Genomic DNA, 27441 nt, shown 5'->3' with positions numbered 1-27441 from the left:
GTCCTGCGGGGCAGACCCAACGCACATTGATGTCATTATTGAGCTCAATAAAATAACTGAATCCACAAAGACTGTGTCCTGCTCCTTGGATGAAGGACTTCCCACAACATAAGTCATCGGAAATGTTTTTTTAAAGACTCCTTAAAAACTGTTACTTTTGTAAAGTTTCATTGATAGAAAAAAGGACAATAAAATACACAATCTAAATAATACACACGCTGGTGCATTTTATTACAATATCAAAACAAACTCATTGAAAGACAGATGCATGGGTAGATAAAGGCTTAATTCAGAAGCTGATGATACCATAGTACTGGAAAAATACACACATTCATATTTGTCATTATGGTCACACTCTGTATTCTGATTATTATATAGACAGTAAGTTAAGTACATGTTAATTTCACTTGCATTATTAAAATACAGTATTTCCATTATTTAAGGGTAAATCTTTTATGCTGTTATGTCAAAAATAATGGAATTTTTTTAATTCATCATGTCTCATTTTCTTCATTTGGGTCGATGTTACACTTTTATATTTTCATCTAATGTCATACTGCTCACTCAGGATGTGGTTAACATATTTTTTTCAGTCCACTACAGTTGATCAAGAGAAGCGGGTCCAACAGATATTCATAACCTCCCGTTACCCCAAGCCTGAAATAAAAAAAACACTCACATTGCTCACTGCTTTCAAAACCTTAGTCCTTTGTATAATGATTCTAACAGAAAGAAATCGAATTTCAACATGTACTGTACATAATGCTTTTTTTCTGCAGATTTTTCAATTAATATCTACTGTGCAGAATCTTGTTAGAGATATGGGATTATTAATTTCATGCAGGATTACTGTTTGCAGCCTATCAATTTTTTTTAGATTTGAGGATGTTCCACTTTTATAATTTAATCTTATACTAAATATTGCAAGATAACTATTGTTTATGTGGAATTTTTTATAGTTCTTTTACTTTTTATGTATTTAGAATCCTTGAAAAATGTAATCCTGACATCGCAATGAGTAACAAGACTTTGTCATCCAAGTTCACTCTTTTGTTTAATCTTTGTGCTGAGTTTATTAATTAAATCCACGGGAAGAGGGATTTCTTCACTAGAAATGTCTTCATTGGGTGACTTCTAAATTTTTAAGAATGCTTAAACAAAGAAACCATTTTGTCTCCAATCTTCCCTTGTCAAACCTGACACTTTGAAGGCAACAGCGATTAGAGTAAATTTAATTTTGAATTTGCACTTGACCTGTACACTTGACCTGAGTCTCATGAGTGAAAAAGGGTGTTGGTATTACAGTACATCATGTGTTTGTTATGTGGAATAGGCAGTTTTGCTTGGGGGATGCGGATGAATTTTCAGTCTCCTGCCCTCTTCTTCATTGTTTGTCGTGCTTTAACTTAAGGCAATCAGCAATTAAAAGGACTGTTTTATAAAAACACTAGTTTTTCTTTAGTGCATGAACATATTTTAAAACATGAACAAAGACTACTGTACATTCCAGACATGCTACACACACTAATCACATGCAATCATATTGACATATATGCCAAACTGATAGTGTACAATTTACTGAGGGTATATTATATACTGTAAATCTACTGTATTTACTCTACAGTAAATACAGCATGATGGCATATGGTTTTAAAGCCACTACAGTACAGTTTGTGTAAAAACTCGCTTACACTAGGGATCCACTTTATTCAAACCAAGGTTTCTTAAAAATGGAACCAGGTAGTAGATGTCGTTTAAATAGGATTAGTGATAATTTTCACAAATCACGATCTTTAAACTGCCTTGAAGGTATTTAAATGGTTAAAATGGTCTGAAGGCTCTGTGTTTTATTCGCAAAGTTCACAAACTTATAGACATCTGAAACATTGTCTCTCAAAAATAGGTTTTAATAAGAAAGTGAAGGTTGTAAAAACAGTGATAAATCACCCTGAACAAAATATAAAAGTTTAAAATTATTGATCAATTATTAATGAATTAATATGGTTAATAACGATCAGAGGAGTTATCATACTTTTATGGTCCTTTTAATAGCACTTTCATATTCTAGATTATAATTACAATATATGTGATTTGCTTTATACCCTTGTAAACTGATACAACTGGTTTTTACTCTGACTGTTGACAGTTTTCTCATTTTGTAACTCATTCATGTTTTTAATTTATTAACATCTTTTTAATATTTAACATGCCATGATGTATAAAAATAATAAAAATGTCAATATAGTGTGCATATTACTTACTCTTTTATTTTAAGAGAAGGAGTCTTTATTTGTTAAAAATAAAACTTATACTGTAACCAGGAATCTGGGCATGTACTTACCCCACTGTACCAAAGTGTCACTCAGTAGCTGAAACAGACACGTCAAAATGTTTCCAAAATAATCACAAGTGAATGAGTCGAAGAAATTGATGCCGATTTTTACAAAGAAAGTGGAATACGGAATACGAAACAGATTAAATGAAGCAATCATTTCACAAATATCTAATGCCCCACATTACCACCTAATGATCGTCTTTGGCCAGTGAATTACATTACACAATGCACCGTGTTACAGGTAATGCATTTGGAAAAAATACAGCGCATTGTAAGTGGGTGCATTTGTAGATATTTCTGATGTTGAATCAGTTTCCAGCTGCCATGGGAACAATCGAGAACAATGAAAGAGCTGGGATAAAAAGTCTCAAACTAAGCCATCTATCAGATTCCCCAACGCACTTTAATCAGCAATCATTAATTACACATGAACACCACATGATGCTAATTGAAATCTAAATGTATAAAGAGAAGCCTTACCAAAAGAGTACTAAAATATCTGGTAAAATACATCATTAGAATAAAAGAAAAACAATAAAATCAATCTTAGATTTGTGTGTTAGTGTCCGAGAGTGTCATTTCCCAAACTTCCTTTTTTACATTTTGCACTTTACACTTTGTTGCTTTGTTCCTAGTGTAATTTTTTACTGTAGTTGTGATTTGTATAATTCTACCATTTCTCTCTTTATTAGTAAAGCTTGTTCACATCAGACAGGAATTGATACTGAATTCTAGTCCGGCTGTGATTCAGCCTCAAGTCATTGATACAGGTAACTGGTAATAAAAATTTGGAGATTTAAAGAAGTGTTAAGGGGTCTGGTTATTCAATCTTACTTTAACGTAATGTACAGTATAATGTTGTGTATTTAGAGGCAAATTCACAAATTATTACCTAAATTATTAATTAAATTAAATGTACAAAAATAGTATAGGCAAAGATGTATATGTACAATACCATATCAGCTTAGTTTTATATAACTCACAGTTGTCTTTCCTCCAGAGTGTAAACTAACACTTCCACTCAATGTAAATAAAATTTGACAATGATCTCTACATTAGGTTAAGAGGCTGCTTCAGTCATATTATGTATTATTTAAAAAGTGACTTTTCTTGGGGTGCACCACATCAGAAATACTGGTGTACAAAAGAAACAATGCTAAGATCTAATGGATCTAATCACATTCTGAATATAGATAACAAACGTCAATAGCAAGATTTCAACACTGATTACTTGAAGTTGTGCCATTGTAATCTTAGCACTGTGTGGCCTCACATTATCCTGCTGGAAACCAGACACTACTTGTTTGGCTTGTAAAAAGAGAAAAAACTTTGACTCAACAACTTTGTCAATGTATTACACACGATACATCTACCTGCTCTAGTGATGCTTAAATTCATCCAGATGAATATATCCAGGGCTGATGTTTAGACCATGTGCCTATCCCTAACAGTTTCTCTTGGTTTCTCTTATCTAGTCTGCTGTTTATTGAAGCGGAAAATCTTATTCAGCAGCCATATCACCCTGCAACTCACAACTGGCAACCCACTGAAGTTAAGCAGGTGTGAGCCTGGTCAGTACCTGGATGGGAGACCTCCTGGGAAAAACTAAGGTTGCTGCTAGAAGAGGTGTTAGTGGGGCCAGCAGGGGGTGCTCACCCTGCGGCTCATGTGGGTCCTAATGCCCCAGTGTAGTGACGGGGACACTATACTGTAAACAGGCGCCGTCCTTCGGATGAGATGTAAAACCGAGGTCCTGACTCTCTGTGGTCATTAAAAATCCCAGGGTGTTTCTCGAAAAGAATAGGGGTGTACCCCGGTATCCTGGCCAAATTTCCCATTGCTCTTTATCAATCATGGCCTCCTAACAATCCCCCTCTATAAATTGGCTTCATTACTCTGCTCTCCTCCCCACTGATTGCTGATGTGTGGTGAGCGTTCTGGTGCACTATGGCTACAGTCGCATCATCCAGGTGGGGCTGCACACTGGTGGTGGTGGAGGGGAGTCCCAATTACCTGTAAAGCGCTTTGAGTGGAAGTGTCCAGAAAAGTGCTATATAAGTGTAAGCAATTATTATAATTATTATTATTATTCTCGGGCCACCTGTACTCACAGATAGTCTGCCTTCAATGGCACCGATGGTAACCAGGTAATTTTTATTTCTCAAGCAGGACATAGTCATATCTTTCACTGTTTTTACTTTAATCAAAATCATGTCACTTTCCGTGGCTGTTTATACTGGTTCTGCATCAACTAATGTTTTACTCAACTCACATTCTAAGCACTTGTATTTTACAATACCTTGTAAAATACAATACCTTGTATTTTTATTATTCCAATTTAGAATTTTATTTAAAAAGCATGACAAATATAACACCATTATAAGACAGTAAAATTGAAATGATATAAATATGAAATTATCTTGGAGTTTTATTTTTATTTTGTATATCGTATGAGAGTATTTACATTTCAAACATATTCATTATCAACCTTATTTTTTATGTATGGAATAGGAGGTTCCTGGTGGAATTCTCATCTAGTTGATATAGAAAATACACAAATATCTTTAGCATCTGTGAATCTTATACATTTAATTTTGTTTTGTTGTGAGCATAAAGAGATGCACTCTTAACTTATTTTCCAAGTTTACCCACAAAATATACAACATAATACAGTATATTAACACGGTAGTTCTACAGGAAGAATTACAAAAAACTTTGACTTGAAAGCCCTGTTTGTTTTCACAAGGGTCACACAAAATGATACCATCTAGAGAAATTGCTATTTCTCAAGAGTTTTTGTGTTCAGTTCTTCCCAAACCTTTGTTACTGATTAATACATTAAAAATGTATTGTCCATAATGCTGAAGTATGGACAACCTAAAACAGTCACAGACTGGAGTGAAGCACAACTTTAACAGGCAGCAAGTGACTCCCACTGCCTATTTGTGTAAGACCATGTAGGTCTCTGCCTGTAGATTGGTTGTGATGTATAATATGATAGCTTAGATGGAATATGATACATTGCTGAGGACATTTATAGTATGTCGTGGGTATGGTTGTTGTATATGCTGATACACACACCTCTGTTGGACTGTTCACACAGTTTTTGTTTTTCACATTAGGAGGTAACGATTGCAAAGTCATGGCTTTTTTTCAGATGCAATCTGCATAATTAAAACATACAATGCGTGTCCTGAATATTAATCTTTAAACATTCCTTGAAAGAATAAAAACATAATCGGTAATTTAGAGTACAGATGATATGTTCTTTAATTGTCTGAGTCTTCCTGCCATGCAGCCTTTAATTTTGATGGCCAATGTCATAATTAGAGCCAAATTGCCTTGGAAAACGTGAATACTTCGTCTATTTACAATGATTCAAATTAATTATTTGGATGTCAATCCCAAACGAAATCACAACAGGATATAATTGTAAAATAGTGTGTGAGATAGAAAATAAAGTTTAAGATAATTGTTTTGTAATGTTACATGCAGTGTATCACAATCTACTGGCATCGTCATTAGAGCAAGACTATTGTGTCCTTCTTTTTTCTTGGAGGTGATTTTAGATGGTGTCAGTAGTTGAGAAACAAATACTGTTGCTTAAACTTTGTCGAAGGCTTTTCTGCACCTAAATGCAGAGAAATGCATACAGTATATGGTTTAAATAACAGTCAAAGGCATGACATCAGCATAATTTTAAACTATCAGAAAAATAAATGTTTCAGGATAACTGTTTCAGTACAGTACATACTGTATGTTTAATTTTGTTTGGAAAACTGTGGAAAAGAGACAATATTTATGCAGCCAATAGATTAACTGGGTATTGTACTGAATGTGTAGAAGTATATTTAAGGTGTTGATTTTCCACAGTCGCTCAACAGGGGTCTTGCCAGCTGAGCTAAATCAGACTTTCTTTAGCCCAGGCAGCCAACCTCCCTGTTATGCGCGGGGCGTATTCGTCACAATATATTTGCAAAGTGTACAGTATTTCTACAGGCACATTATTGGTCTGTGATTTCTTTAAATTTATTTTTGTTTAGTATCATAGTCAATAGAGAAAATAATCTCTCTCTATGAAAATGATCAATTTATCAGGACTGTGCAACACAATACCATAGATTGTGAATCACCTTAAGTGAAAGCACTGTCACAATATCAGCAGTACTGTATGTCAAATATGATCCTGTATGTTAGAAGCTTAATTTCAAAATATTTTTGTATGAATAAGGCTAATTATAGTAAGCTATTTTCAACACAATTGTGTAATGTTTTATTAAAAAATATAATACAAACTAATAGAAATATAAATTTGTTTAACTTCAAACTGTATCTGACATGATGAACAGTATACATACCGTATATTGCAAAAGTACATATGGATATTCAAATGCATTACAAACGGCAATATAACAAACCAATGGAATTATTTTAATGAATTCCAGATAAAGTACTGGCTACAAAATCCGCATTCAGCCATGGCTTTAAGATGAATTATCTACATTTTTTTACAGTGCAATAAGACTGAAATATGAAGCAGGAAGAAATACTTCAGTAAAGGGTAAAAATGTACAAATCACAGAAAGTGATTTATCCCAATTTATCTTTTATTTTCCATTGTAAAGTACTAATAGAAAATCAAGATTTTTATAGTTCTCATTGAGCAATTTAAAAAAATAATTCAAAGAACACATTTTCACTGTGTTTTCAGCATGTGAGCAATAGATTAAAACAACAGTTTTAATGTGAATTTGTTTTCTTTTCATATGTAAAACTCTTTAATTTATGTATTAGAAATGCATTCATTCATTCTTTATTGAAGAAGAAAAAATCTGTCTTTATATTTGAAAGCAAAACTGGGAAAGCCTTTTCTGCAGAAGATAGGAAAAGACAGTAGATATAGGTGTTAAATGTACATTAGTTCCATTCCACAGTATTTAAGTGATAAATTTCACACAACAAATAGGCATTGATTGCATTGCTTGAAATGTTTTGGTATTGTTACAATAATTTTCAGAAAACACATGAAAAACATTTCAATATTTATTTACCACAGTCCTTTTCATTACCTTTTAAAGAGCACGTCTATACATAACACACTCAAAAAAAACTTTCTGAACAATGGTCTTCAGCAGTTTCTAAATTTCCATTGACATGCAGGTTATTGTTACTGAGGTACTGAACAGGAATATAGTTTTGAGGAAACGCTTGAAAATACAAAGTAATTTGAATGTCATACTGCTCACTCAGGATGTGGTTAACATTTTTTTTCAGTCCACTACAGTTGATCAAGAGAAGATATTCATAACCACCCGTTACCCCAAGCCTGAAATAAAAAAAAACACTCACATTGCTCACTGCTTTCAAAACCTTAGTCCTTTGTATAATGATTCTAACAGAAAAAAATCTAATTTCAACATGTACGGTACATAATGCTTTTTTTCTGCAGATTTTTCAATTAATATCTACTGTGCAGAATCTTGTTAGAGATATCAGATTATTCATTTCATGCAGGATTACTGTTTGCAGCCTATCAATTTTTTTAAGATTTGAGGAAAAAGTTGATTTGAGCCTATGTTTGAAGGTTTTTCAATTCCACTTTATGGGAAAATTTAATAAAATAACAAAAACAAATTTACATATGTAAGGTATTTGCAGGATGACAGAAAAACTGACAGAATGAACTTTTTATAAGTCAAACATAATCACTTAACAAATGTATAAAATACACTTATTAGCTGAAGCCATGGGTCCCACAAGCTTAAGATCTGTCCATTTTCCCATCACTTTATGCAATTCAGGTGTCACTGGACCATGGTGGGAAACTGGAGCACCCAAAGGAAGCCCACACGAATGTGGAGAGAACATACTGTACAAACTCACAAATAGCACCCCAGGTCCCGAATTTAACCCAGGACCCCAGTACTGCAAGGCAGAAATGTTGACCACTGCGTCACCAAGCCACCCAACCTTCAGACCATGCTCTGTAAAACAGCATGTGCTTTCTAATGTTTCCTGTTTGTATGGTGTCCTAATTCAGTCTGTTCCTTTACTGTTTCTGTTTCCACTGTCGGTCTTCACCTCCCTCCTCACTGTCACCTCTGTCCATGAGCACACAGTAGCACTCTTCTTAAAGCCAGAAAGATGAAGCGACAAGAAGAACGAATTCAGTACTGACAGATCCTGTTCAATTAATGTGACAATTACTACATTCTAACACTTTTTTTTTTACTTGTCGTTTATTAGTTTCCTTTTTGACATACAAATACTATCAAGAACCAGATCAAGGTCCCAGTCACTGCAAAACATCAAGTATCAAGTATATATATATCAAGTAAATATAATTATAAAATTTGCTATATGTCATTCTATTCCAGTTTAAGAGATTAATACAGTGCTAGAAAAAAAAAGAAATAGATAAGAAAATTCCAAAACATAAATTGATACCATATTCTTTCCGTACTTCTCAAAAACCTCCTTCTTAACCATTAAGTTAATTTTTCTAAATTTCCGGTAAAAAAGCAGTCCAGTTTGCATTGGTTGGAGGATCTCTAGAGCCATTTATGGTACGTGTTATGGCTTTCTTGCATGCTGCCAAAAAAGTTGAATCAGGTTTTTATCCTCTACCACAACCGCATCAGATAGATTGTTTATATACTGTATAGTACAAAACTCAACACTTCTTCCCAACACAATTCAATTCTCTGAAATTGCAAAAATAAACATTATAATAAATCAGGTTAATTTTTTTCTTGCAACCTTTTTGAATATTTTGGTATTGCATTGTAGTTTTCTCATATTATCCCATTTCTCATTATCAATAACAATATCTGTCTCTTTTTCCCATTTTTTTCAGATGTAGTCTGTCGTGTCTTTTCTAGAACTCATTATACCTTGACACAGATTTTACATTGTTTTACTGGTGCCCTTATTGCATGTCTGGATAATAGCCTGTATAATTTGATTAAGTTGGACATTGGGTTCTCTGATTCTCTCAAAAAATACTGACAAATAGTAATTATAAATATCTTAAAAAGACTAAGTTGAGCAGACCATACAGTATACAGTATGTCCTTAAGGTTCTAAAAATACTAAATTTCCCCTTTCCATTATTATACAGAATTACGTAATTCCTCTATGAACCCATTGTTTAAATCTTTGGTCAAGTACTCTTGGCACAAACGCTCAATCAGAAACCATGTCAGTATTCTAATTTGTTATTGTAACTTTTACCGTTTAACAGTTTTGGATTTACTTTATCATTCCACCAAAGGCCAGAGGACTCAGCTTTGCTTCATAATAGTACACTTTAAAATTTAGAAAAGCTGTACTGTAATTGCCTTATCTTTGTTTTACTGTAGTGTTGCACAATTTACTGTATTCTTGGTTTCTTCCTGTTCCAAATGAAATATGAGACTTACTTATCCCATTCAATAAATTGTTTGGAAGGATCTCAACAAGTAAAGACTGAAATAAATGTAACAAGCTTAATAGAAAGCTCATTTTTATAGTTTCCTGAGAGGCAGTGATTTACCCATTTTCCAGCTATGGGGTTTGAATACAGAGTTAATAAAATACCTAATTAACTGTAAATTCGAAACAATCCAATACACACAGTCAAAAGCCTTTTCTATGTCTAAACTCAACAAGATCGTTCTGATCTTTTTTAATATGGTGAAGCATGTGGATTGTTCACCTAATATTGTCCTTTTACCTTTCTTAAAGCATATAGCTTTTAGTCCACAATAAAAATTTTAATTTCCCTGTATAGTTCTCTGTCATTGTCCTCTTTAGAAACAACTGAAATTATTGCTTTTCTCCAAGAGGAAGGAGTGACCTTGTCTTTAAGGATCCAGTTGAAGGAATAAAGGTGAAAGACGGGATATTACTTCGCTCAAAGTCTTCTACTTTACTCTGTAGCCATTCTCTACCCGGTGACTTATTATTTTTGAGCTTACTTATTGCCTTATCTAATAACTGCTCTTTAATTTCTTTTGTCAAGAGGGCATTTTGTTCTAACTCTTTGGTTTGGATCCAAATAGTCTAAAATGCATTTTATAATCTACCAATTTTAAATTTGACAATTAGACAAAAGTACTCACCCACTACATTTTTTTATCACACAGTAGACGAACACAAGCACTGAAATAAATATCGCTCCTCGGAGTACAGACAAAAAAACTTCACTCTCCAAAAGGGCTTTGTTTGTGGTCTTCACCCCTGCAAAATGAAATTAATCACATTATTTATCATTTAACACCAAAGTAAACCAGAAAACAGGGATTCTCTGTCATTTCTGGGTATTTATTCATTGTACACATTAAATCCTGTAGAGACTGTAGTGACTGAACTGTAAGAAGAATTTAACGATACAAACAGGGACAAAATATAGATGAGTGCCTACAGAAAAGGATATATTTATTAGAGGCTTTACTAAAAATTAAACTGTAAAATATATTTAAAATTTAATATAAAATGTTGTAATTCTTTGAGATACACTAGGAATAACAACACCAAAGAATTAATCAGACTGAAAGGATGATGGAGTGTTTAATGAAAATTTAGCTTAAGCTGCTTGGCAGAGGGCTGAGCTCCTGGCCAGGGAACAAGGAGGCTAGAAGCCCCATCTAGAGTGAGGAGAGACCAAGGGACAGCTGCAGAGGGGGAGATGGGGTGGAGGAGGGATGCAGAAAGATGTATGTGAGGGAGAGAAGGGGATCCTGTACGGTGTTTATAGTGGTTGTTTTAATTCCTCCTGAACTTTAGTTACAAATTCCATTTCATAGTCAGGGAAAATAAATGTTAAATCTCAAATAGGTTTTTAAAAAAATCATGAGAAAGACTAGAATTCAGGATGAGGTAAGTGTTAGTAGCTCTGATGCAAACTAACTCCATTAATAAAGAGATAAATGGTAGAATTACAGTATGTAAAATTAACGTACAATAAAAATCAATAAAAGTGTACACTAGGAACCCAACAACATAAAGTGTGTAGAGGTAAATACTCAGGAGCCTGGGAATTGACACTCTCAGGCAGTAAAACAAGCAAATCTAAGATTTATTTTCTTGTTTTCCTTTTTAATCTAATGATGTGTTTTATCAGATAATTTCTGTGCTCTTTTTGTAGTGCTCCTCTTTATACATACAGATTTAAATTAGCGGCATGCATATGTATAATTAATGATGAGTGAGACATATTTTCCTTGGTTACTTACTTATTTCTTTTTCCTGAGAATCTTTTTTCCTGTAGATTGTCTTCAACACTTAGTAACTGCAAAATTGCTCAAGCAGGACTGTCAGGGCTGTCAAGCAGTTCAATAGCTCTCCAATATATTTAGGTTTTAAATTCAGCTTATGAGTGTCTATAATGAGTGATGGGGAGGAAATCGATGCCTAGGACATGGTTGGTTAATCAGCACATAAAGTGTTTGATGCAAATACAGAAATAAGATAGCATTGAGACTGTTCCATGTCCAAGCAATCTTAAAATGTAAAATGTAAATATCTGCTATGGAATGAGAAAAAGAACCAAAGTTTTCCAAGATCCAAGAATTAAAACATTTTTCACCTTCGATCTGAAGTCTCCATTCTCTTAAATATACACCAGATAACAAAGTTACAGCGCAGGTGTAGCTCCCTTCATCAGATTGTCGTACATCAGTAATCTCCAGCTGTGTAGGGGTAAGTCTCCATCTTTCGTCAGTTGTGTTTTGAAAAGTTGTATTGTTAAAGTAACTGAAAAAGTGGAACCCATCTTTCCTCCAAGCTATTTGGGTTCCATCAGTAAGCGAGATATTGCATGGCATGATGACTCTTCCTCCCAAAGATACCAACAGAGTTATAGGTTCCACCCCACTCTGCTCTATAACAAGAGAAGATGGAAAAAAATGTTGTGCTAACACTTCTGTTGTAATTCTTTGAGATTCACTAGGAATAACAACACCAAAGAATTAATCAGACTGAAAGGATGATGGAGTGTTTAATGAAAATTTAGCTTAAGCTGCTTGGCAGAGGGCTGAGCTCCTGGCCAGGGGACGAGGAGACTAGAAGCCCCACCTAGAGTGAGGAGAGACCAAGGGGCAGCTGCAGAGGGGGAGATGGGGTGGAGGAGGGATGCAGAAAGATGTATGTGAGGGCGAGAAGGGGATCCTGTACGGTGTTTATAGTGTTTTAGTAGAGGAAATGTGTCAATAGTGATTGCTAATTACTGACAGCTGAGTCCGATTGAACTCGGTTGTTGTCATCCCTCCCGAACTTTTTTTTTACAAACTCCATTTCATAGCCAGGGAGAATAATTGATAAACTTAAAATAGTTTTTTTTTTTTAAATCACGAGAAGGGCTTGAATGTGGGACCAGTGTTAATAGCTCTCTGATGTAAACAAACTGCATTAATAAAGAGATAAATGGTAGAATGACAGTATGTAAAATTCACGCACAATAAAAGTGTACACTAGGAACCCAACAACATAAAGTGTAATGACACTATCAGGCAGTAAAACAAGCAAATCTAAGATTAATTTTCTTGTTTTCCTTTTTAATCTAATGATGTGTTTTATCAGATATTTTCTGTGCTCTTTTGGTATTGCTACTCTTTATACATAGAGATTTAAATTAGTGGCATGCACATGTATAATTAATGATGAGTGATTAAAATGTGTATTGTGGCATGAAATAGGTTTAGTTTGCTAGTAAATCCATATGAATTTGAATTTGCACTTCTGTGTACGCAAACTGAAATATAAAGAGAGAAACATGCAAATTATCCACAACAATAAATTATTACATACAAAAGAACCTAACAAAAGGGTGATAAGAAATGTTCTTTTTGCAGCATAAACATTGCAGACTGGGAAATTAAATTTCAGGCAGTGAAACAAGTTCAGCACTGGGGTTTCAAGAGGATTTTTCTTCTCTTGTCTAAAAATGATAAATGTGTTTCTCCACTATAATTGTAATACTTCAGAATTTTTGAAGTGCCCAAAATTCCAGAAAAGATGTATTTTGTTTTCTTGCTTGTGACTTAATATAGCAAAAGAAAATCTATCAACTAGCAAATTCAACATATTCTGCTCTTGAAACTATGTTACAAAATTAATTTTACTAAGAAAGTATAGATATGAATGTGAATATATTTTTTAAGCATGTTAGAAGGTTATTAGAGTGAGACACTTGTGTTACCTGGTAGATGAAATAGAAGCAGTGTAATCTCAAAGTACCGAGCCCAGCGGAGGATAAGCATCTTGTCTGATGAACCACCAAGAGTCAGAATAAATGATGACAGCCGAGACTGGAGAGCATGCGGTATTCTCGAAGTTTACTTGTACTGTACGCTTGCGTGAGCACAACATCTTCCGAGCTTGTGACCACCTAATCATCACTGTTTATTATAAACCCCTTTTATTGAATTTGGAATTCATTCTTTTGAAAACACCAAAACAAAAATGATTGGTCTCTGCTTTTTCACACAAGGTTTCAGAGCCCACTGCCTGTTTAACAGGGTCTTGTGGTCAGGATAAGCAGTTCCTGCCTTGTGAGAATGAAAGTTTTGTTTGAAATGGTAATAAACAGGTTTTAATTTGATCGAGACCTTTACTTAGATTATTCTCCACAGCGCACAATATTTTCCCCAGTATCACAAACGATTTTAACAAAAATTAATTTGGCTATGACACATCGAATGGTTTAAGTACTTACAGTATGCAATCTTCCATTCAACCATCGCCTAACTGGTTCTTCCATGTCAAGGTTGCAGGGGAAGTGGAGCCTATTCCAACAAGCAACCGGCGCAAAGACACAAACACAGACTTGCACTCACAGCGGCGCCAGTTTTCCCTAAAGCGAATTATTACCCTACATGTACCATGATTTCTTTGGCCTGTGGGGGGAAACGGGGAAATGGAGAACATACAAACCTGGCAGCCCAGGACCAGAATTGCCTCCCACTTACGTAATAATGTTTTTTTCTATTTTTTCATATTTATTATCTCTTGTTTTTTTATTTTTGCTTTGAAGGTTGTGTATATAACAAATAGCTGCTACTCCTACGTGTCACGTCTGCGAGCTTTAAAGCAACACAATGTGGAGTGAGGGTAAAATCTGACTTGTCACCCACTGCTGCTCACTGCTATCTGCTCTGAAGTGTCAGATAAGCAGAGCTTTAGGATCAATGAGTAACAAACAAGGATTAAAAGGGTTCAGTTTCAAAGGGAAGATAAATTCCACGAAATTGGTGCACATAACTTGTTGCTGACTGCGCCACCTAGTGCACAGCTTATGCAAGAGGCAAGAGACTGAGCAGCCATCATGCATTATAACAGGACATTGGCCCTTAATGAGACAAGGAGGTTACTCCTTACTTTACTCACTGGAAGTAAAGCAGCGATTAAGACACAGCAGGTGGAACAGTCACACAGGAGCTGAGGTGCAAAGTTACAATAGAGGCAATCCCAGTTTTAAATTGGGCTGTTTCAAGATAATCCATGGGGTGAGAAGGTTACCCTCTGTTTCCAAAACTGTTAATGTACTGTTTATATTTGTATAAAAAAGTGGGCAATGTTTTTAAATCAGGTGGGTAGCTGCGTCAGCATGCGTAGACTGCAAAGGAACAAGTAATAGGTTTATGACACCTGAAGAAGGCTCCACGGCCTAAATGTTTTTAAATGTTAAACGCTAGAGGGATCTCATTATCAAGATTCTGCACGGTATTGATAATTGTATTAAATGCAGCAGAAAAACAGAATTAATTACATGGTGGTTTTTTTCTGTTGTTGTTATGGCCTATGCCTTGTTGTAAAGGAATAAAGGTTTGAATGCCTCCAAGGAACTTGAACTTGAACTTGAGACATGTGAATGTTTTTTTATGTCTTTGATGTGGGCTTTTGGGTGCAATGGCCGAGACTAAAATAGCTGTTGAATTTCCATCTATTTATAAACTCTAGTGGAATGAAAGAAAGATGTTAGCCACATCCTGAGCTGGTCAGCTGTATAACGTTTAAATTACTTTGTGTTTTTAATTGTATAGTCGGTTCAGTATCTCAGTTATAATGAAATTCAGAATCTGAGGTGACCAAAGTTCCACAGGTTTTTGGAAATAATTTGTTAGTTCTTATTTCTGTATCAATTTTAATTGTTCTCTTCTACTTAGGGTATATTTAATACTTGGGACATTTTCCTGACATTGCAATGAGTCTATGTAAATGACTGTACAGTTTGCCTTTCAAGTAGACTCTTTTCATCTTTGTACTGAATCTGTGAATTGTGCATGATTATCTTCCCAAATAAAGACGGATTGTTCCAATTTGTACTGTTGATAAAAGGAGTATCCTGACAAGTGTAGGAAAACTACAGGTCACAGACATGCCTTGGTACCAGCGTTGAGCAGTTTACTAGGATCAACTCTTAGAAATTATTTTATTCTGTATAATTTGAAATTGTTCCTTAGAATTCTGGGGGCCTGTTTTTTTTTTCATTTGTTTACCTTATTTAAAAAAAATTGCATTAGGTGTAGATGAGATTTTACATTAAAAGAGAGGTCTGTGCAAACAAATACAAAACCACAAATATTTCAGTGACGGAAGCAAACTGATGCTCACAAGTGCAGACAAGAGACTTCACTGCCATAGTTACTGTTCATGGAGGAGCCTCACCAGAGACACCAGCAATGTTCCTCCCAGAGAGAAGGGTGATCCTGGAGCTGCTGTTGCTGCTCAGTGTGAGCTCACAGGTCCAGGGTAAGTTACACATCTGCTGGCAGGGAGAAAAGTGGGACTCCACTGTCACTAAACACTGAGAGCCGTAATAATGTACCATATCTGTACTGGTACAGCACAGCCAAATCTTAATCAAGCCTTAAACTCTGAGTCAGACGTACATGAAGTGCATTGTAAGTCTTTTATACAGTACAATATTGTATACAGTATTATTATACTCTGGAGAAAAAACTGAAATGATCCTAAATACTGAATATTTTTGACAATTACTGTAGTAAAATGTTTCTAATTTTTTTTAGTACACTTTGTTGTTTTAGGAGACGAAAATGAATGTTCCCTGGAAATTCTAGTGCCTCGAAACTCCATGCAGAATATCTCTGCTACAGGACGACTTACAATAACCTGTGGGATTAAATACTGTGAGGAGAAGCCTGTGGTGAGATGGTGTAAACTTCATGAGAAAGCCTGTCTCCCCGTAAAGGAGGCTGACATGATCACAACTGAGTGGAAAGAGAAGGATCCCAATTCAGCCACCTATTCTCTAACTTTCTCTAATATAACCTTGGGTGACAGTGGTCAGTATCGATGTGAAGCTGCAGCAAATGTGAGCTCTGTGTACCAAAGCACTGTGAGCCACTCCATACTGGTCTCTGTATCAGGTGAGTAGTCAAGTATTTTTTCCTTTGGGTTTCATTGTGTAGATTAAATGTCATGGACTTATAGTTTAATAGTCTGATCACAGACACATATTTAGCATCTTCTCTCATCTTCTCTCTAGAGACACAATGTACTGTATAAAGCATTGTTATTGTAGATATCTTATGCAGTGGCAGTTGTTGTTAAGTGTTCATCGTCTCTCTAGAGGTATGTATTTAATGTATTTTATTTTGTAAATGTATTTTGGTGAAAATTGTCACTAAATAATAAACATGTAATACATGTATTAAGTACTTGCTACAGTCCTTCTATGCTACTAAAAACGGCAATGAATGACATCATACCAGTGTCTGGAAAAATGTTTGTCCTGTATATCATATTATTTTGAACACTAAATTTTAAATCCAGCATATTCTAAGGTAGCTTTTTATTTAATGCAAATCTAGTTGAAAGCACTTCATTTTTTTGACAAGTCACACTTGCAGTTGCATATTAAACCCAACTTCCATTTGACCAGAATCCTGACCAAGTCTAGTGCAAGTGATCACATTACTCCTATCCTGGAGTCCTTGCACTGGCTTCCTGTCAAGTGTTGTGTCTACTTCAAAATCCTCATGCTGACCTAAAAGGCTCTCCATGGCTTTTCACCTCAGTACCTGTCTGACCTACTATTGTTCTACTCCCCACCTCACAACCTTTGCTCTTCTAAATCTGGTCTCCTATCTATCCCCCATGCCCATCTACACTCTATGGGTGACAGAGCCGTCTCCTGTTATACCCCAGAGGTCTGGAACTCTCTCCCCAAGGATATCAGAGAATCACCTTCTCTAAACTCCTTCAAATCCAGACTCAAAACCTTCTTCTTTAGAAGAGCCTTTATTTAATGGGTTCCATTCTTTACCCCTCTGCTCCTACTATATTTATATTTATTGTTGTTGTCACTCTGTAAAACGCTTTGAGAAGCCAACTTTAAAGGCACGATATAAAATAAAGTTTATTATTATTATTAATTTGGAGAATTACACCAATGTTTGAAATGTGCATCTCTATGTCTAAGGTCAATATCAATTTCAACAAAGTCTGGTTCTTTCAAGTTTGCAAATGTATTTTATATGTACTGTTGAACAGTATAGCATATCAAATTTATAATGACAAAAAAACACGTTTCTGTTTAAGATGGAAATACAATTAAAAGCAGTTAAAACAGCAAAGAAGGTGAGGTACTGTAATAATTAGGAACATTTAAGAAAGGTAGTTAGTGATTAGAAATAGTAGCTGAGAAAATGTAATGAGTGTAACATTTACAAACCTGAGAATTGAAATCCACCAGCAGCATCTTATCTCTGTCTTAATCTACAGTATATCTGCATTTGTCATTTAAAATTGACAGACACATCAGAGCAGTGGTTCTCAACCTGCAGCCTGCCACGTCCGATCCCTTTTTAATAAATTACATTTGTTTGCAGCCGATAAAAAAATAAAAAATAGGTAGAACTCGCAACCCCCACTAAGAGTCTGTTCTATTCACGTAAAAAACATTTCTAAATTGATTCGCTGGGGATCAGATTAATTTTCATTAATCTTTAATTTAATTAAAGTGCTGCACTTAGGCTATAACATGCGTCACTAGAACACACGAGTCACTGCCTTCACCATCGCGTCCGTCATACGTCTGAACGCAAAGAAGAGCCCGCTCACAACCGGGTTGCCTAGCCTAATAACCTCCTAGTTTGTATAAAGAAATAGAGAAAAATTGATACGTTAGTTGCAAATGGTGAAAAATGACATGGGCCAGAGGAAGAAAATGTCAAAGAAACGATGAAACGTGCAAACAGAACAAAGAGTCGGAACATCAGCGATGAGGGTAGGAAAATACTGGAAGAATGGAGGAGCAAATTTTCCATGACTGATACAGATGGGCAGCCTTTTGTGTTTTCTTTGTAGTTAAAGTATTGGTGCTGGCCAAACGTACAGTGCAAAAAGACATTTTGCGACTACTCACAAGTATTTTGACAAGCAATACCCACCCGATTCAGGTGACAGGTCTCTCAAGATAAGTAATCTAAAAAAGACTGCTATTGTCGAGGACAAAATCATGCGAGCAACCTTTAAAAGCGTCCCAGGCAGTGACGCTAGCCACATTCAAAATTTCATGGCTACTTGCTAGACATGGCAAACCATTCAGTGATGGTGATATATACAGTACATATAGAGAGTGTCACGGACGTCCAAAGGGACTAACCGTGGGGAGCAGGAGAGCGGAAAAAGACCCATATGCGTAGCGGCGAGACGGGAAAAAGGCCCGGGCTCATAGTGCAAAGAGTTCGGGAATGCCGTATAGACACCTATGCCCTCAGGGAGCGGACGTGGGGCGCCCTGGTGCTAGGCGGGTCTCAGGACATCCGAACCTCAATGCTGAGCGAGGACAGAATGCAAGACCCGGAAATATATAGCCCAAGGGAAAGAGAGGGACAGGAAGGACAGCAGACTGGAAACTAGGGACAGGACAGAGAAGGAGCGCCCTCTGGCTGCAGAGGGCGTGACAGAGAGGTTGGAAAAGTTATGGTGTAGTATACAAGGTTTCCTGAGAAACGGGATGTTTCAGACGGAAGTCCTTCATCAGATGTGCAACTTCAGAAGCACTTTGCTTATATATACATATACTGTACATGATTAATAGCTATTATAATATAATAATAGCTATTATGCACCCAGATATGGCAGGCTTAGTAGTGATGAATATATGCGGCCCACGAGACTTGATTTTAGCCATGGTTGGGGCCCAGTAAATAAAAAGGTTGAGAACCACTGCATCAGAGTTTTGAAGTGACTTTAATACTGTAACGCTTACGGCCGACAGGCACTGTATAAGAGCCGGCGTACCAGAGCGGGTGACGTCACCGCCCTTCCCTGTGATAGCAGGACCACAGCTACTGGGCTGTGGAGAGATCTCTCTTTAGCTCACGGGGCTAGGTCGCTGCAGAGAGACGCGGAAGTCCCGGGTTCGAGCCTCCAGTCGGGATGGGGCCTACCAGATGCGGCAAGGGCGCCCGCCTGAGCCCCCGTTGCGTTACAATACATTTAGGCTGGAAGAAAGACTTTAACAAAAAATCTTATAAATGCTTCTTTAAATGTGTATTACTCTTGAATCTTATAATTCTACATAGAACTTTGCTTACAGTACCTTTGTTGCCATCAATGTTATTTGAAAACAAAAATAACTGATGAAGGTCTCAATCAACTCACCTTGCAGACAGGAGTGATATCTACAGTATCGTAGTGTTCCTAGTAGAATCCTCCAGATGTTCTGTATTTTGCAGTTTGATGGTTGTTTCAGGTGTTTGGATAAATCCAGATTTAAGTGAAAGATTTTCTTGACGTGGCACAACAAACTGTACAGTATCAAATAAAACTTACCAGCTAACGTAAACAACTGTAACAGTAAATCATTCTAAAGATTATGCCAACCCCAACTGATTAAATCCTGCTGTCTATTTCAGCTGAAGGAATCCCAGAGTCAATAGGTCCTGACTGGATAACCTATATTTGCAAATATGCAGGAGTGGTGACTTTCATCATAACAGTGATCGTCATCTTGTTTCTCTGCATCCGAAGAAATAAATGTGAGTGGTGAGTCACACCAAAACAGAGAGAGACAGAGTCTTCCTTATACCCAGGGGCAATTTGTTTTACAGCAGCAGGCAATATAAAGAAAACCCACAAAACTAACAACACAGATATACAGTACACGTACAAAAGAATAATTTGTTAAGCAAGGTTATAGCCACAGGGATAAATCAGAACCTAAACTTATTTGATTTTAAACTGGGAAATCTGTATCTGGGTTCAGAAGGAAGTAACTTGAATTCATTAAGCAAATGGTTTGAATGGTCCTCCAGAATTGAACGTGTATGACACAAAACTCGTAACTGATAGATTGTGATAGGACCGAAAGATCAGCATTAATGACTTTCTTACATACAGTAGTTTGACAATACCTCCTAGTTTGTTCTTTCTCCGATTCTCATATTTAGGTTCTAAATCAGCATATCAGGGTAAAATGTAAAGAAGACTCAATAAAAGATTGATGAAACATAATTAACAATGAATTATCAACCTTAAATAGTTAGGCTTCCTTACACAAATAGACACTGTTGCAAAAATGTGAAAGTTGACAATGTGCTTTTTTAAAAAATAGAATCAACGTTTGCCTCAAATTTTGACTCTCAGTGCTTAACAGTTATATTTACCAGCCATCTCCACTATTTCACCCCTGATGCAGATTTGGATGGGGGTCTGAGGGTTCTAACTGAGATCAGTTTCTTTTGACATCTACACTTGATTCTGGAATCTTGGTGTCAAGGGTAGAGCCAAAGATCTCAAGTAATATAAACATAGGCAGGATAATTATTGGTCAATTCTGAAACAGAACCACCTGCTGTTTACAGGAAAGCAGTATTAATAGTAAACAATGCCTCACATCTGCTACACTCCCAATGTGAAAAGTTATCATCCATACGAGATTTCAGAGTGCCAAAGGTTACAAAAACATTTTTAAGAGGTCATTCATTACAAGTGCTGTCATTCTTTGAAACTTTGAAATATGAGCCCCTTCACAGCATTATGTTGACATCACATACAGTATATGCATGTTCACAGATGAATCTTATGTTTTTCAACCATATTTTATGGTATTGTTATTTATACTATATTGATTATATGTATCTGTATAGTTTCCATGTTGTCACAAACCCCTGGTCTCACCACGGAAGAGAGAGAGAGTTTGCACAAATTAGAACAAGAAGCAGCCCTTCCTGCTCACTAATCACTGTAAGGACTAATGTAATGTGATGTAAGAATGAATAAGTACAGTTTCTGCAGCAGACATTTCACCTCAGAAATGTTCCAACGTGATCTGCATGTAGACTTGACATGTATTTGTTGGCAAAACTATCTCAAAGTTAAGAGCAATATATCTATTGGATTAAAAGAGATGTATTCACAAGTTTGCTTGTTTACAATGTAATAGGGCCACTTCAGAGGTTTGGTTGATGCTGTGCATACCTGGAAATGTACAGTAATCTATTTTGTGATGTAAATTGGATTACTGTATACATTTTATAATTACTGTACATACTGTATTTTACTTACATTGCAGTTAGAAATGCACTCATCAATGCTGATTCTTTCTGGCCCAAAAATATAAAAATAGCATTGCAGTTTCCCTTTAACCCACCTATTGTATGTCTTGGCAAACACCTGAAAACAATGCCCATAATTGCTCCGTGTTTTCTGAAGAGTTTGGATCTTGCAGGAAATGCAAAGTGTCATGGATAGGTAACCCCTAAAAACAATAATTATGCCACCTAACAATTCTTAAAGATTTTAGGGCCCCTTTTCCCTGCCACGGGTTCTGTTTATCGCCCAGAATCATCAGTGCATACACAGGCCAACAACAGTCACTAGTATTGTTTAAGTGCCCTTTTTATTTTCTAAAGATCTCAACATTCATCACTACTCAAAAACACAGCATCCGTGACTCAAAAAGTAACTCCAAGGGAAACACTTGACTCCAGGCAATCAACAGTCCATTTTGGTAATAAAGAAAGAAAAACAATAGTCCTTATTGCCCCACGTACTTTATGTAACGAACACGTTCTTTCCGGCCCTATGCAGACGACACAATCTGGGGTGGAGTGAAAAAACACAGGGAAAAAAGTCATGTAGGAGTCGGGAATGAAAACGAGGGGCGTGTCCAAAGTGCGCAGGTGTCCAGGTGGGTGAGTCCGGGGCAAACGATCCAGAAGTAGTCCAAACGGGGAATCCAAAACGGGCAAAGTCCAAAGCCGGGTGGTCCATCCGAGACTAGACAAGATAAAAACAAGAACCGGATCGGAACCAGTGGGGAACAGGAACAGAAAATAAAACCATAACGGAGCCAGGTGATTCCAGGTCCCGGGCTCGCACGATGCGGGAATCAATGCAGAGCCCTGAACTGAATGGGGGTCTGGTTTTTAAGGTGGGCTGGGAGGAGGCTGAAACAGGGGGCAGGTGCACAAAATCAAGTCCGAAGTGAAAGAGCCAGAGTGCCCTTAAGGGGGAGGGACTACAATCGTGACAATGTAGCACAGTTACATTAATATATACAATAAGAAACAATAAATCCACAGTACTCTCCGTTGGTATGGAGAAGCCGCAAAGAAGAAGGATGCCACCCAGACCAATTTCTTACCACAGGCTGCACAATATTCCACTCTATCTGTTCAGTATTGGCTCTCCCAGCCTGTTTCTTTGTCCATTGTCCCCAGGAGATCAAAGTCGCAGTACAATACTTCACTTCTGCTGCCTTTCTTTCTAAGGTTGCCGCTGGAAGAGGTGTTAGTGGGGCCAGCAGGTGGTGCTCACCCTGCGGTCTAGGTGGGGTCCTAATATCCTAGACCAATTGTTCCTCTCTCCCGCAGTCTGGCAGAAAGCAGTTTCTCTTTCTTTATCCATCTTGTGTCGAGAGGCTCAGGGGATGAAAAGAGACCACACTTCTGTTCCGGTTCAGATTTTTTTAATGACTTCCGTTTGCCAATCACCTGTTTGTTATTTTCTCATGTTTCTGTTAGGGGCAGGTAAGTCCAGTTGATTATCAGGAGGAGGCTTTGGTCGTTTGAGAACTGTGAATATGCAGATCTCCAGGTGTCATGGGACACAATCACTTCTTTATTTGTTTTACGGCTTTCCCCTCCTGTCAAGGTCTGGTCTCATGTGCCATTATGCATGTACCATATCTCCTTAAAGGATTGCCCTTTTCAATTAAGACCACGGGTTCTCAGTGAGGTACACTGTCCAGAGATTTGAATATATAACTGGAGTCATTGCCTTGCTGGAAGATCCACTTTCAAATGTTCTGCTCCATTTCAAGTTGCCCTAATGCCCACTGCGTTTTCTTTTCTGATTTCTACTGGCTGTTGTGTAGGCTTATTACTGTGTATCTGTGGCCAGACCAAAATGGTAGCCTCCATAGTCGTGAACATGGCTCCTCCCCTGTTCATAATTTCTGGAAAAATAAATCCATAAAGTATTTTCTTATTGCCATAATATTAAGCTGGAGAGTTTATTGAGTGTAAAAGTGCTGGGTATAACAACCTCTGGAGACTGTGGAGAACCACCTGTGGAGTCTAGGAGCCCTGGGGATGTACTGGATGCAGACTAGGGAAAGAGAATGGAAAAAGGTGGGAAAAGGGGTGGACTTGGGGTGAAAGGGGAGAGGTCATGTGGACATTCCAACGTTAAGGGCTGGGAATTGCTAAAAAGCCCCTTTCTTAGCTCCCTCCCCCACAAGGGAGGCCTCAAAATCCTTGGCTTGGACTGACTTTCGTCTCAGTTCATGGGAGCAGTAGGGATTCAGTGCAAAGGACCAGGGCATACAGCAACAATTGAAGCCTTGCCTCCACCAGCTGGAGTGGGGACCGTCAAGCACCAGGAGTCTTCTTCTGTAGAGGAAACCATCTTTTGGAGCAAGCATGGACGCAGGCCCTCCAGCCTCTTCTGGTCTCCTTTCTTCGCCCAATGACTTCACATGTAACCCACCTGTGGTCTGTCCCATGATGTAGCCTCCAATCCGCTGTCCCGCAGCCCTCACCTGCTTGGGGGAGTAATCCCAGACTGTCTCACCATGCTCTCAGAGGAAAAGGGAAGGCATCTCATCACACAGGGCACACTCACAGACCTGAACCCACTCTGACCATCTGGTGCCCGGCTTCTGTGTCTCTGGTGTCCTCTCTTGAACATCCAGCCATCCATTTTCCAACCACTTTATCCAGTACATGGTTGAAGAGGAGCCTGTTGTCCATCGCAAAGCACACACAGACACAAACACACATACACTCACACCCTCACACCATGACCTATTTTCCCAGCAGCCAATTAACCTACTGTACCAGCATGTCTTCAGTCTGTGGGAGAAAACCCATGTGAACAAGGAGAGATCATACAAACTTCATGCTGATAGCACTACAGGTGCAATATTGATCAATATTGGACTCCATTTATTATTAAGTGAGAAATACTGGAAGATGAACTGTGGCTGGAACAACACGGTGATAAATATTCCCTGGCTGCCATTGAGTCACCCAAGTGGGTATCCCAGAGTGCAACTGAATACACTTAGTACATATCTTGTTTAACAGTTCGTCAAGAAGCCTGTTGCTCACTGCTGCCAATTATGTTAAATGGAGAATATTCCTCCTAAATTAGTGCCGAATTGAGAAATGATAAATTCTAAGCACTTTAATCATGAATTATCTGTATACTGTCTAATATCTTATACTTTCTCTTTCCTTTAACAGCACCACAACCAGCAGCACTTAATCATTATGATGAAGATCCCATCAGGAGAAAATCCTGAACCAAGCAGACATCTTCCAATGCTGTCCCATCTGCAAGACAAAGTGTTTCTTCACAATCAACATCAGGGGCATTGTTTTCACCAATATGCAGGACTCCGTGAAGATGCACTAGGGCCCCAGGAATTGAACCCAGGGCCACAGTACTCCAAGGTAGCAATGGTAACCTGGTAACCAGTGCGTCACTATGCTCCCTGAGCTTTCTTGTAGTGCTAATTATTATTTCAGTAGTTCACCCAATTTCCTAATTTATCCAAAGGTAGAGGGAAACATATTAAAAGTTTGAAGCATACAAAATGTTTATGTTGCATAACTCCTCTGGTTGAGGCAATGGCAGCCTGCCCATGAGGATGAGGCTGATGGTACCCTCCTCTCCTCACAAGGAATGAGCCAGGGAGGGGCTGTTAGGGTGTAGATGGAGAAAAGGTGGGAAAGACTTCTCCTGAAAACCTGTTTAAAAATACCATATAATAAAACAATATTAATATCACTCTGACTGTGGTTTGAAATGCACTTATTAATGCCAATTTTTTTAACCCTTAAATATAAAAAAGTGATGCAGTTCCCTTTTAAGGGCTATAAAGATGTGAGTATGCCATTGTGTTCAGTATGTGTCAAAGGGTGTCAACCCGGGTAATATTCTTCATTAAATCAGAAAGACAAATGAGTTTGTTGCTCCATTGCTGGGTTACAAAAACATAGGCCCTGATGTATTTTTTTAAACTCAGAGCAAAGGGGTTATGTTTTTTAAACACAGCTGGCTGACAGTTCTTAATATAACTTCTTAGTGTGAGCCAAAAGCCACTTTACTATGTGTAGTACTCGGGGACTATGAACATAAATTATACTGTCTCCTCTCCCCCTTCCTTAACAGGAAAAAGAAATAAAGCAAATTAGACTCAACAAGACAAGAGGTAATGTTACACTAATGCATAACTTATTTAAACAGAACAATCATGGAATGTAAACAGAACATTCACACAGACAACTTTAACTTCCTCATGTAAGATATTAATTTAGAATATTTTGTTCCGCTTTATAAACAAAAAAATATATATTGCTGCTCTGGAATCAGTCCATAGAACAGTGAAAAAAGACAAATTAAGAATTAAGATGAAAGTCACCACTCCAGCAGATTTGCAAATAAGGCTGTATTTTTTGTTTTTTCTCCCTTCCTGTCCCACCGTGAGAGTTCACTGGGGCTGAGCGTCTCCCCTCCTGTCCCACCGAGAGAGTTCACCGGGGCTGAGCATCTCCCCTGCTGTACCACCGTGAGAGTTCACCGGGGCTGAGCGTCTCCCCTGCTGTCCCACCGTGAGAGTTCACCGGGGCTGAGCGTCTCCCCTCCTGTCCCACCGAGAGAGTTCACCGGGGCTGAGCGTCTCCCCTCCTGTCCCACCGTGAGAGTTCACCGGGGCTGAGCGTCTCCCCTCCTGTCCCGAAGTGAGAGTTCACCGGGGCTGAGCGTCTCCCCTCCTGTCCCACCGTGAGAGTTCACCGGGGCTGAGCGTCTCCCCTCCTGTCCCACCGAGAGAGTTCACCGGGGCTGAGCGTCTCCCCTGCTGTCCCACCGTGAGAGTTCACCGGGGCTGAGCGTCTCCCCTCCTGTCCCGAAGTGAGAGTTCACCGGGGCTGAGCTTCTCCCCTCCTGTCCCGAAGTGAGAGTTCACCGGGGCTGAGCGTCTCCCCTCCTATCCCACCCTGAGAGTTCACTGGGGCAGGCTGAGTCTTTCCTCTCCTGTCACACTGTGTATCCTCATCAGGACAGGTTAACCTCTTTTGGCCTCGCTCTCCTTTTTCTCTCGTCTGAACCCCGCTAAATAAGGATAGTCCAGCCTGGACGCTGCTTTTCCCAGTGGTGCATTTCTTCCCCCCCCCTTTTTTTCCCCCTCTTTTTGCTGACCTCACACTGGTGCCTCTGCCCCCTCAAATGGGGCATTTACTTTTATCAGTGTTCGCTGTGGCTCCTCCCAAGGACCCGCGTTGTTCCAGTACATAGTTACTTATATTTCAAAAAGTGTTTAAATACAATATGCTGGTTATGTTATTTGAGTTTTTCCTTGGGATGACAAAAAGCAAAGCTTATTTTCTGAGCTGAGTAAAAACTTAGTTGATTGAGAAGCAATCTAAACAGCCACAGAAAAATACATAATTTTACTTATGCAAGACCAGTAAAAGATATGAATAGAAGGAACAAGTAATAGGTTTATTCCATGCTGAAAAAAAGAAGAAAGAGAACACAACGTTTCGGCCGTGGAGCCTTCTTCAGGTGGGAAGATATACCCACCTGAAAGATATGAATATGACTGCTTGAGTAATAAAAAAAATCCTAATTACCATTTGTGC

At 37.8% G+C, this 27441-nt stretch overlaps 2 long non-coding RNA genes across 2 annotated transcripts; one reads left to right on the top strand and one right to left on the bottom strand.

Moving 5' to 3' along the window:
• Nucleotides 1-7251: 7251 nt before the first annotated feature.
• Nucleotides 7252-12569, bottom strand: LOC107079446 (uncharacterized). Its single transcript, XR_011181643.1, has 3 exons — nt 11904-12569; nt 10438-10555; nt 7252-8464 (listed from the first exon to the last, which is right to left on the bottom strand). It is a non-coding gene; the product is annotated as an uncharacterized lncRNA (long non-coding RNA).
• Nucleotides 12570-15933: 3364 nt separating this feature from the next.
• LOC107079451 (uncharacterized) lies at nt 15934-25549 on the top strand. Its single transcript, XR_011181666.1, has 3 exons — nt 15934-16066; nt 16363-16704; nt 25039-25549. It is a non-coding gene; the product is annotated as an uncharacterized lncRNA (long non-coding RNA).
• The last annotated feature ends 1892 nt before the right edge of the window (nt 25550-27441 follow it).

Source organism: Lepisosteus oculatus, chromosome 15 (genome assembly GCF_040954835.1).
Source record: "Lepisosteus oculatus isolate fLepOcu1 chromosome 15, fLepOcu1.hap2, whole genome shotgun sequence".
NCBI classification, from domain to species: Eukaryota; Metazoa; Chordata; class Actinopteri; order Semionotiformes; family Lepisosteidae; genus Lepisosteus; species Lepisosteus oculatus.
The sequence above is the reverse complement of the archived record's forward strand: the minus strand, read 5'-3'. Positions and strand labels throughout refer to the sequence as shown.